General features: G+C 42.8%; 1 long non-coding RNA gene across 1 annotated transcript; it reads right to left on the minus strand.

Annotated features, from left to right (window-relative positions):
• Nucleotides 1-3,888: 3,888 nt before the first annotated feature.
• Nucleotides 3,889-11,470, minus strand: LOC129705314 (uncharacterized). Its single transcript, XR_008724877.1, has 3 exons — nt 8,168-11,470; nt 7,648-7,822; nt 3,889-4,879 (listed from the first exon to the last, which is right to left on the minus strand). It is a non-coding gene; the product is annotated as an uncharacterized LOC129705314 (long non-coding RNA).
• Nucleotides 11,471-12,786: the final 1,316 nt, after the last annotated feature.

The following is a 12,786-nucleotide window of genomic DNA, read 5'->3' on the forward strand; positions in this document are numbered from 1 at the left end:
CACAGTAGACTTTTATTTTATTTTGCACTTATATAATTTAACTTTTGTTTATTTGTTTTTATTATATTATCTATTATGTACTTGTCTAAAGACCTGTGCGGCACAGAGGTGCAGTGGTAGAGTTGTTGCCTTAAAGTGCTAGAGGCCAGGGTTTGATCCTGATCACAATGTTGTCTATATGGAGTTTGTCCGTTCTCCCTGTGACCGTGTGGGTTTCCTCCTGGTGCTCTGGTTTCCATCCATACAGAAAAGACATGCAGGTTTGCAGGTTAACTGTAACTTGTCCCTAATGTGTGGGATAGAACTAGTATAGGGGGTGATCGCTGGTCGGTGCGGACTTGGTGGGCTGCAGGGCTTGTTTACTCACTGTATCGCTAAACTAAACTTAACCTGTTATTCTGCTGCAAGTGAGAAAGTAATTGTTCCGTTTCGGAACATATGACACTAAACTCTTGACTCTTGATTGTATTGGTCAGGCTGGGTAATGACAGCAAATTCACTTCCCTGAATACAGGACAAAATAAAAGTACAGCACAAGAACAGGGTCTTTGGCCTACAATGTTAGTGCCGAGCATAATGCCAAGTTAAACTAATCTCTGCCTGTACGTGATCCATATCCCTCCATTCACTGCATATCAATGTGCCTATCTAAAAGCTTCTTAAATGCCACCATGTTATCTGGACATTAGTGTACCAGATGGGTTTCTATGACAACCCAGTCAACGTTACTCATACTAACAATTTATTTAGTATTTGAGTATAAACTCCTGATCTGTCTCAGTGAACAATAGCCTAAACCTAGGCTTCTAGTCCTAGGTTCTACACCAAGCTGCTTGGTGTAAATATCACAAACAATCACTAAGTATATTGAAACCATGGCCAAGAAATCAGAAGGAAACGGTGTGGGAAATGAAAGGATCATTATGACAAACTTTAAATACCATTTTTAGGTTAGTTCAGTTTATTGAATGTACAGTGAAAAGCTTTTATGTTGCATTCTATTCAGTCAGTGAAAAGACTAAACATGATTATAATCAAGCCGTCCACAGTGTACAGATACAGGATAAAGGGAATAAGGTTTAGATAAAGTCCAGGAAAGTCTGATTAAAGACAATCCCTGGGTCTCGAATGAGGTAGATGGGAGGTCAGGACCATTGCCCAGTAGGTGAAAGGAAGATTCAGTTGCCTGATAGCAGCAGGGATGAAGCTGTCTTTGAATTATACGGCAGAACCAAAGTTGAATAAATTTATTGAATTTATTGATTGCAGCTGAGCCGGAATAAGGAAATATGAATAAACGGTCATCCTACTGGTTCCACTGTTCGCACCCATGTATCTCCCTCGTTAACGCTTCTTTTCCAGCCAACAATGGGCCATTATGGGCTCCATCGTTCCTCAGCTCATGAGTTGCTGGCTCTGTTTTCTTCTGGCCTTTTCTCACCTCCAGTCCCCCCGCCCCCCCCTTCCCCCCCCACCCCCCTCATCTCTATCTTTCACGCTGAAGTGGTGTTTCGACCTGACATGTCACCTATTCCATTTCTCCAGAGATGCTGCCTGACCCGCTGAGTTACTCCAGCATTTGGTGCCTATCTTTGGTATAAACCAACATCTGTAGATCCTTCCTACAGAGAAATAATGGTGTTGATGGGCGTTTTTGCGATTGTATCAATGTGCTGGGCCCAGGACAGATCTTCAGAGATACGCACGTTCACGAACTTGAAGTTATTGCATCGAAAGGAAGTGCAAAAGCTGGTTTAAACTGAAGATAGACACAAAGTGCTGGAGTAACTCAGCGGGTCAGGCAGCAACTCTGGAGAAAAAAGGTAGGTGATGTTTTGGGTCAGGACCCTTCCTCAGACTGAAAGTAGAGGGGAGGGAACTGGAGGTATGAAAAGTCCAGAACAAAGCCCTGGCCAGCAACAGATGATCAAACAAGTTTGGAGCTTGTTGTTGACTGGGGAAGAGGTGATAATGAAGGGATACAAGTATGAAAACAGTGGAACTAGTAGGAAGACTAGGGTGTAGGAGATGGCCGAGAGAGGGAGAGAGGGAGAGGGGGGTTACTTGAAATTAGAGAAATCAACGCTCATACTGCTGGGTTGTAAGCTGCCCAAGCGAAGTATCTTGTTGACTCTCTCATCATTGTCCCATCAATGAAGAGAGGTTATGGATCCTTGGTTTTCCCCTCCTGAAGGCCACAATCATCTGCCTGGTCTTGCTCTAATATAACTGTAGTTTATGACAAGCTGACACCCCTTTTGACAACACTCAGGCTCTCTAACAGAAATGTGCAGTTTCTGTTAAACACATTTTCTTTCCAAAGGCATAGATCAAAGTTACCAGCCAGGCTGTTGTGAAAACTATTAAAAAGCTCCATCTGTTTGCGAACACAAGTGTTACACTCCCAGCTCTCTCCCCATCCTTTTCATGTTACTGCTTGTAACTGTTAGACAGATTTAGTCGATTTAGTTGCCTGCTGAGCTAGACTTTTTGTTGTCTTTCCTCCAGTGTGGCCGAGAGGGATAGTGCTCTGGAAAATTATTCATTTGTGGGAAGTTGTTCGTGTCGCTGGGGGTCATCAAGATGGGAAGAGGGAACACTGACACCGTTGCAGGGAGTAGGGAGGTGGGATGTTTTAACTTTAGGGATCGAGCATGCAAATAGGCCCTTCGGCCCAGTGGGGTTATAGTCGGTTTTAGTTTAGTTTCACGTGTGTCGAGGTGCAGCGAAATGCTTTTGTTGCACGCTAATCAGTCAACAGAAAGATAATACATGATTACAATCAAGCCGTCCACTGTGTACAGATACTTTATAAAGGGAATAACAGTTAGTGTAAGATAACGTCCAGCAAAGGCCGATCAAAGATAGTCCGAGGGTTTCCTATGAGGTAGATAGTAGCCTGGGTCTGCACTCTAGTTGTTGGTAGGATGGTTCAGTTGCCTGATAACAGCTGGGAAGAAACTGCCTCCGAACCTGGAGGTTTGTGTTTTCACATTTCTGTACCTCTTGCCTGATGGGAGAGGGGAGAAGAGAGGTGAGACTCGTCCTTGATTATGCTGCTGGCCTTGCAGAGGCTGCTTGGGTTGTAAAGGGCCTCAATGGAAGGGAGGTTGGTTTATGGGATAGTCTGTTCTGCAAACACAGATCCTTACATCGCCACCGACCATTGCAAGCCCATGCCGACCATCAATCACCTGTTCACGCTAGTTCTATATTATCCCACTTTTGATCCGCATTTACAGAGGCCGATTTACCTTCAAACCTGCATGTCTTTGGGATGTGTGAGGAAACCGGAGCACCCGGGGGAAACCCATGTGGTCACGTGGAGAACGTGCAAACTCCCCACAGGCAGCACCTGAGGTCAGGATTTAACTTGGGTCCCTAGTGTTGTGAGACAGTGGCCCAACCAGCTGCGCCACTGCTTTATGCAAGTTTTGCATTTTATGAAAACTATTACCTCAATCCTCCAGTAGAAACAAGGAACTGCAGATGCTGGTTTCAACCAAAGATAGGCACAAAGTGCTGGAGTAACTCAGCGGGTCTGGAGCAAAAGGATGGGTGAGGTTTTAGGTTGTGATCCGAAGGGTCACTCATCCTTTTTCTCCAGAGATGCTGCCTGACCCACTGAGTTACTCCAGCACGTTGTGTCTAGTCTCAATCTTCCATTTTAGGGTATTATCAGGTCATGTGGGAGCTAAAAATCACAAAGGAGATTTGATTAAAACAAAATATATTCATTCATTAATTCATGCATATAATAAGGGTTTACTGGTATTTACTGAAACACCACTATAGAATAGAATAGAATAGAATAGAATAGAATAGAATAGAATTTTATTATTGTCATTGTAACATGAACCATGTACAACAAAATTTAAAAATGTCAGCCAGTCAGTGCACCATTCAAACATTTCTAAAAGCTAATGATACATACAAGATAAAATATTAAAAGATAAACAACCAAAATAAATATCACGAAAATAGCACGCATAAACACCCAACCTTCCATCCTTCTGTCGATTTCACAGTGCACCACAGTCCCTTAGTATGTATCGCCCCTGCGTTCCTTGGCGGCTACATTTAGTGCTTTTATAGCAGTGGGTTAAAAACTGTTTTTTAGTCTGTTCGTCCTTGTCCTTGTAGATCTGTACCGTCTGCCTGACAGCAACAGTTCAAACAGGGAGTATCCGGGGTGGGAAATGTCCTTTATGATACTCTGGGATTTTTTGATGCAGCGGGAACTGTGTAAGTCCCTATCTGCCCCTCCTACCAACCCCTGGCAGAATGTTCCAGCCAGCTATCAATTTCTGTGTAAAAATCCGGCCTCTGCATTTCCTTTAAAGTCCCTCCTCCCTCACCTTAAAGCTATGCCCTCCAGTCTTTGGTATTTCCACCTTGTCTGCCATATTTATGCTTCTTACAATTTTATATGTTTCTATTAGGTCTCCATTCAGCCTCCGTGCTCCAGTGTAAACCATCCAAGTTTGTACAACCTTGTAGTTATAACCCTCTAATCCAGGCACCATTCTGGTAAACATCATCAGAAGTGCTTTATTATCATATGTCCCGAAAAGGAACAATGAAATTCTGACTTGCAGCATTATAATAGTTCAGTTCAGTTTAGCTTATTGTCGCGTGTATGAGGTACAGTGAAAAGCTTTTGTTGTGTGCAGAAAGACAAATCATGATTACAATTGAGCCATTTACAGTGTATAGATACATGATAAGCGAATAACATGTAGTGCAAGGTAAAGCCAGCCAAGTCTGGTCAAGGATAGTCCGAGGGTCACCAATGAGGTGGATAGTAGTTCAGCACTGCTTCCTGGCTGTAGTAGGATGACTCCTTTGATAACAGCTGGGCAGATATGTAAACAGTAATCTGTAAGCACCATAATCATCAACAGCAAAAAATAATTTCATATGTCGGTGTTTCTGTAAATACAGCACTCATTAGTGCAACTGTAGTGCAAACTTCTAGGTTAATTTCCTATTTTTTCTGTAATATTTCCTTTCATATCCTTCATATCCTTTACATATCATTTTAAGTGGTATAGATCATGGTGTATAGCCAAAATAATGAGGAAGCAAAAATAAATAACTCTCTTTTTACAATGAAAAATATCAGATATGTCCCTCTGTTTTCTTGCCCTTTTTTGTGACATTTTTCAAGCAGAATCAAATCCTTAGGCTAATTTATATCAGAAAGATTACATTAATTTTGCAATCAACTAACTGTTAACTTTTTTTTTGCTTGGAATCATTGGAATCCTTTTACATCTTTTCATTATTTTCTCATAAATGTTGTTTCTTTTTTACAATAGAAATGTTTAAATCCCGTTAAACTTTCATTGCTTGTTGCTATGTTGTTGGAAAATGTGTGCGCTGTAGCGAAGGGAATCGAACGTGATCTGGTCCCAGATAATGTCATGTCTCATTGAAACCATGCTCCTGTTCTACACAGATGCTTTAGGTTACGGACAGATTTCGAGTAAATTAACATCAAATTCGATGAAAGCTTACTATATTCATTCTCATTTATGTATATTAGAATAAATCAATAAATATAAGAACACATTTGTTTCCCCGATTTTTTAAAAAGTATTTACATTTAAATGTATTGAAAGTAAAATTTGGTCAAATTTTGGTCGATTTTCATCACAAATTAGCTCAAAAAGATTTTTGATGCTGTGGTATTTTGTTATAATTTAATAACTTTCAAATTTGGCCACCCTTGTTACAGGTTGGTATCCTTATTTACGGAAATATCCATATATGTGTGTGTTTATATTTGGAACTAGTTATGTGTATACATATACATATATATACACACATACTATCAGACAATAGTACTGCAAAGATGAAAGCCCCCAAGTCTCTGTAGTTCAGAGCTTATTTGGAGGTTTTAGTGTTTAAAGCCTATTTAGAGTCACTACTAAAAGATCTTCAAGCAAAGCCTACACATGGAAACCCACATTGGGGGAGACCAGAAGTGCTGAAAACAAAGAAATGAAGGTTGTTAGAAAGTGCCGTTAAAAGACGTGCAAGATATGACATTGGAAACCCAGTTTGGAGAAGAAATCTGAAAACAAAGACTCAGGTTGTTAGGCAGAGAGAGAGCAGAGAGAGAAGAGATTTAGCTCAGAGAGGGGAGAGAGAGAGAGAGTTGAGAGAGAGAGAGAGAGAGAGAGAGAGAGAGAGAGAGAGAGAGAGAGAGAGAGAGAGAGAGAGAGAGAGAGAGAGAGAGAGAGAGAGAGAGAAGAGAGAGAGAGAGAGAGAGAGAGAGAGAGAGAGAGAGAGAGAGAGAGAGAGAGAGAGAGAGAGAGAGAAGGGGATATACTGTATATACATATATATATATATATATATATATATATATATATATCCTCCATTTGGAGAGGAATATTTTACAGGAACATTTTGCAGTGATAATCTAGGGAAGTTGCATTGATCCTAACAGGATAACGAGTGTCAGAAGATTAATTTGTATTTGGGAGCAAGAGGTGTGATGGATACTGTTAATGCATAGTTTGGATTGTTGCCAAATTCCTTTGGAAATGAATATCTAATTCGTGTAACACCATAAAGCATGCATTAAATCCTACACCACTCCCACCCCCTTCAAACCCCATTCTTGTCTCTCCAAATCATCCACAATTAACAATATTTGGATGAAAGAAGGTACAGATGGCATTATCTCTCCAGGGGATTGTGTGATTGATGTCAGAACAGCTTATGTCAAGTTTGATTCTCTCGTCAAGTGCTTCCAATGTTCGGCAAGATCGCTGATGCTAATCTCATAGCACGTGGAAATGTCAAGGGGTGAATGTAAAGCTTTTTTAAAGACCAGACCAAATTGAGTTATACCCTTGCAAGTAATGGCGAGCTTGATTATATTATCCTCTGGCTGGCACTCCCCTGAGACTGAGAAACCTCTAGTGTTCTCCAGAATGTTTGTATCACAAGATTCCCTAACCTTGTTATCATCTGAAATTGGATCTGGGCTGGACACATGAAATGCCAGCACAGAACGGTAGCCCAAATTAAGTGGATATTTTCAACAGAGGCAAGCTGTAACCTTCAAGCAGCTGTGCTCTGCACATCTTCCAGCCTCCCTGCCAGAGGCTAGTCATCAATGCACTCCTTCCATATCAATCTAACAGCACAGTGGCGCAGCTGGTAGAGCCGCTGCCTCACGGCGCCAGAGACCTGGGTTCGATCCTGACCTCGGGCGCTGTCTGCTTAGACGTTACACCTTCTCCCTATGACCGTGGGGGCTTCCTCCGGCTGCTCCGGTTTCCTCGCGCATTTCAAAAACATAAGGGTCATAGAGCCTCTCATAGAGCATGGAAAAAGGCCCTTCGGCACAGCTTGCCCATGCTGACCATTAATTTGGGTGCTTCTTCGCCACATTGGATTGTGACAACTCAGGAAACTGATTCAGCACTAACTTCTCAAGGATCATTAGAGGTTTAGTCATAAAAAATGCAGAATATTTATGATGTGTTTTAGTCACCAGGTAATTGTGGTATGAGTGTGAATAGAAGCAGTAAAAAATGACAGGAGCCATTTTTAATAAAAAACTAGACTAAGAAAAAGACTAGACTTATGTTGAGTCCCAGACCCCCAACGTAATATTCCACCACTCACCCATACACGATGCGATGTTCAGTGAAAATGGCGATCCCGACCCTGCAAGCCTTCCCCAGCTGCGTGGGAAAACGGCATCATTTTGCGTAACTGCCACGTCACCGGCGTCATTTTCAATTGTGACGCTGCTGATGGGCCACCTACAACTTAGCAGGAGCTGCGGCAAGTGGGGGTGCTGTTTCAAGGTAATTTAAGTTTTAAATGTCAATAACTTTTAAAATATAACATCAATCTGAACGAAACCTGACTAATGCACACCGCTGGACAATGGTGAGCAAGGTGGGCCAAAAATTATAGCGCTATAGTTTACCATTTTTGCAGAGTTTCGGGTGCTCACTCACAAACAACCAACCAAACAAACAAACAAATAAACAAGCAAGCAAACAAGCAAACAAACAAGATGTGAGTTTTAGTAATATATAGATAATTATTATCTAAAAGGGAATTAACACTGCGATTCACTGCTGTAGAGTTGAAATTATGGTTGTATTTTAACTCCCTTTCCCTTTCCCATACTGACCTTTCTGTCATTAGACAAAAATGCTGGAGAAACTCAGCGGGTGAGGCAGCATCTATGGAGCGAAGGAAATTGCAATGTTTCGGGTCGAAACCCTTCTTCAGACCTTTCTCTCCTTGGCTTCCTCCACTGTCAAAGTGAGGCTACACGCAAATTGGAGGAACCACACGCAACTTTGCTTGGGTTGCTTACTTCCCAGTGGTATGAATATTGATTTCTCTAATTTCAAGTAACCACTGTTGATAGAGGGGGATTGAGAGAGAGAGAGAGAGAGAGAGAGAGAGAGAGAGAGAGAGAGAGAGAGAGAGAGAGAGAGAGAGAGAGAGAGAGAGAGAGAGAGGAGAGAGAGAGAGAGAGAGAGAGAGAGAGAGAGAGAGAGAGAGAGAGAGAGAGAGAGAGAGAGAGAGAGAGAGAGAGAGAGAGAGAGAGAGAGAGAGAGAGAGAGAGAGAGAGAGAGAGAGAGAGAGAAAGTTAAAGAGAAAGATAGAAAGGATTGAGAGCTGAAAGTGAGAGAGCAGAGTGAGGGTTGAAAGAGCGAGAGAGAGAGAGAGAATGTGAGAGAGTAAGTGTGAGAAAGAGAGAGGGAGAACAAGTTAAACTTGTTCCATTAATAAGTAATGTGGAGATCTTTCCCTAATGCAGGGTTCCACAGTCCCTGAGCTGAGGGTTTTCCATGGATATTTAATTAAAATTGTAAATGAAGCCATCTGCCTCTCTCATACTGAGGGTTGGAACTAATGGCACTCCCAGTAAAAGTTAATAATTTGCTTAAAAGGTCTTTTTTTAATATATTGAAGTTCTGTGGTTGGGAAAGGAATCCCTGATAAAACCTTGTCCCTACTTTAAGCAATTCTTTCAGCTTTTGAACCACAGTGAATTCAGAAAAAGGCATTAATTGAACAACAACTGAGTTGTTTTGATGAAAAGAGCTTGTGTGATGTGAATATGTCTGTTTATGGGATTTTGTGCCACTGAAGTTAATAGAGTCCCACAGATCAGGTGACTATTCAGCCCATCGGAGTTGTACTGGCCCTTTGAAGGATTTCCCCATTTAGTTCCAAATCCAAGCTCCTTTTTCCCATTTACACTTGTAATTATTCTTTTCATCTCCAAAATTCGCCTGGTGCCTTTTAAATAAATCTGGTGCCTGGAACACACTACCAGGGATAGGGGTGGAGGCAGGTATGATAGTGGCATTTGAGAGGCTTTTAGAATGGTACATGGATACACGGGGAATGGAGGGATACGGATCACACACAGGCAGAGGAGATTTGCGTTTGGTTGTGTGTTAACCAGCATCTGCAGTTCTTTGTTTCTACATTTTGGCTGCTCCACTGTGAAATCTCCTCAAGGTATGCCTACTTTGAGGAAGTTCTCCTCCTCCCTCCAACGAAGAAGGGTCTCGACCCGAAATGTCAGCTACCCTTGTTCTTCAGAGATGATACCTGAGTTACTCCAGTGCTTTTGCAGTTATGTAGCATTACATGTATGGAGAAAGTGTAGATTAAAAAATGATATTTATTTGCCCTTGATTTCGTTTTAGAGAAACAGCATGAACATCTGGGAAGATCGGCGGGGAGGCTGGCTGGACTTTGGTTCCTTCCTCAACTTTGGTGCCACTGTGGGGTTATGTTGTGTCGTGGACTTCTCTGTTTGTGGTTTAAAAAATATATGTTTTATTTATTTATTATTTATATGTTACTTGACTGTAAGGAAAATCCATTCCGTTGTCTCTAATATGAGATAATGACAGTAAATTGAATACAATACAATACAATCCAAACAGATCCTTCGGCCCACCGAGTCCACACCGATCAACAATCACCCATACTCTAGATCAATGATATCCTACTTTCGCATCCGACATACTAGGTTGGATTTACAGAAGCCAATTCACCTACAAACCCTACATGTCTTTGGGATGCAGGAGGAAACTGAAGCATCCAGAGAAAACCCACATGGTCACAGGGTACAAACTCTGCATGGACAGCACCCATAGTCATATCAAACTCAAGCCTTTGGCTGTGTTAAGGCAAGTCAATGAATTACAAGCAGGGGGCGCTTGCAAACCAGCCCACTGATTTTCAGGCTTTCTGAAGGTTTTCCCATAGAGTTTGATTGATCTCCCCTTGGCTGGGCTATTAAACCCTGTAATCAAAAGCCCCCCTGATGAGTTGCTGAACTTAACTTACATAACGCAGAAATTGACTTGTGTCTCACCTCAGGCTGAACATTCCATATTACAGTTATAGAGTCATACAGCGTGGAAATAGATCCCTTCAGCCCAACTTCCTCACACCGACCAACATGTCCCATCTACACTAGATCCACCTGCCTGCGTTTGGCCCATATCCCTCTAAACATATCCTATGCACGTACCTGTCTAAATGTTTCTTAAACGCTGGGATAGTATCTGCCTCAACTACCTCCTCTGGCAGCTCGTTCCATACACCCACCACCCTTTGTGTAAAAAAGTCATCCCTCAGGTTCCTATTAAATCTCTCCCCCCTGGCTTTAAACCTATGTTCTCTGTTCCCCCATTCTTTTGTACACCTCTAAAAGATTACACCTCATCCTCCTGCGCTCCAAGGATTGGAGTCGTAGCATGCTCAACCTCTCACTATAGCTCTGGCCCTTGAGTCCTGCCAACATTCTCGTAAAAATTGAAAATATTATCTCTTCTCTAAACTCAAACGCATGCTCACCACCCTCTGTATGAGAAGGTTGTCCCTCAGGTTCCTACTAAATCTTTCCTCTCTCACCTTAAACATGCTTTCTCTGGTTCTTGAGTTCCCTACTCTGGGTAAAAGACTATGTTCATCTACCCTATCTTAACTTCTCTTGGCATCCAAGTTTCCTTCTGCCCTACTGCCTGGCATTTCACTCTAGCAACCTACATGCAAACGTTCAACCTGCCAGACATGCCTGCCCACCTTTTATACAGAGCTACCAGCTAACTGTGCTGATAATAGTGTCAGAGTCAAATAGAACTATGCCCCAACTCGTCCATGCTGACCAAGTTGCCTATCCAAGCTAGTCCCATTTACCTGCATTTGACCTATATCCATCCCACTCAACCTTTTCTATCCATGTCCCTGTCCAAATGTTGGTTAAAAGTTGTAGACCAGCATCTGCAATTCCTTGTGTCTACGTGGTAAAGAATGGAGGTGGTCTGAACAGCGAGTTTGTTGTCAACATAAATGGGTGGAGTTGTAGATAGTGAACAAGGCTGTGAAAGGATTCAGAGGGACATAGACCATTTGGAAAGTTGGGCTGAGCAATGGCAGATGAAGTTTAATCTAGAGTAGCTTGTAATTGTAATTGTAATTGTAATTGTAAATCTTTATTGTCATTTCCTGAGTATTCGCATACTCAGAGGAAACAAAAAAAACGTTTCTCGACCAGTGTCCATTCAGTTTTCGTTACAAAATAAATAGCAATTAAAGTTAAAATACATGTCATGAACAATTTAACCCTCTAATAACATTCAATAACATTCAACAGCCGTTCCGACTGGCAGCGGGGTGTTTGTGCGCGATACTTGGCAGGGGGGAAAGTTCATTTAACAGTCTTATAGCCTGTGGGAAGAAGCTGAGGAGCATCCTGCTGGTTTTGCAGCTGATGCTCCTGTACCTCTTCCCAGATGGGAGGATGGTGAAAAAGTCATGCGATGGGTGGTAAGGGTCTTTGATGATGGAGATGGCTCTGTTGATGCATCTCTTCTTGTATATGTCCAGCAGGAAGGGGAGTGGAGCACCAATAATCCTGCTTGCGGTCTTCACTATCCTGTCCAGTTGGTGACGTTCGTACGCCTTGCAGCTCCCGAACCAGGAAGTGATGCCGTATGTCAGTGTGCTCTCAACAGTCCCCCTGTAAAAAGTCCGTAGGTGTGTGGTGGGGAGGCCTGCTTTCCGTAGTCTTCGGAGGGGGTGAAGTCGCTGCTGGGCTCTCTTGACCAGAGCTGTGGTGTTGGCCGTGGACGTCAGGTCATCAGACAGGTGTAGTCCTAGGAACTTCATGCTGCTGACCCTTTCCACATCAGCTCCGTCGATGTGCAGAGGTGTATGGTGTTGTTTCCCCGCCCTCCTGAAGTCAACCACCATCTCCTTAGTTTTTCCCACGTTAAGAATGAGGTTGTGGGATTTGCACCAACCTGTGAGCAGCTCCACCTCCATCCTGTACGCCGATTCATCGTTGTCACTGATGAGACCCACTACTGTTGTGTCATCAGCGAACTTGCTGATGAAGTTGTTATTGAGTCTGGCAGTACAGTCGTGTGTCAGCAGACTAAACAGAAGGGGGCTTAGGACACAGCCTTGGGGTGAGCCAGTGCTCACGGCTATCGTTTTTGATGTCCTACTGCCCACCCTGACTGTCTGCTGCCGCTGCGACAGGAAGTTCAGGACCCAGCTACATGTGCCAGCATCAACCCCCAACAGCTCCAACTTCTCCACCAGCTGCTGCGGGATGATTGTGTTGAAAGCGGAGCTGAAGTCTATGAAGAGGATCCTGGCATAGGTGTTTTTCCGATCGAGATGTGACAACACGAGGTTCAGTGTTGTTGAGACTGCGTCCTCTGTGGATCGGTTGGCTCTGTAGGCGAACTGCAGTGGGTCTAGGTT

Source organism: Leucoraja erinacea, chromosome 17, assembly GCF_028641065.1.
Source record: "Leucoraja erinacea ecotype New England chromosome 17, Leri_hhj_1, whole genome shotgun sequence".
Lineage (NCBI taxonomy): Eukaryota > Metazoa > Chordata > Chondrichthyes > Rajiformes > Rajidae > Leucoraja > Leucoraja erinaceus.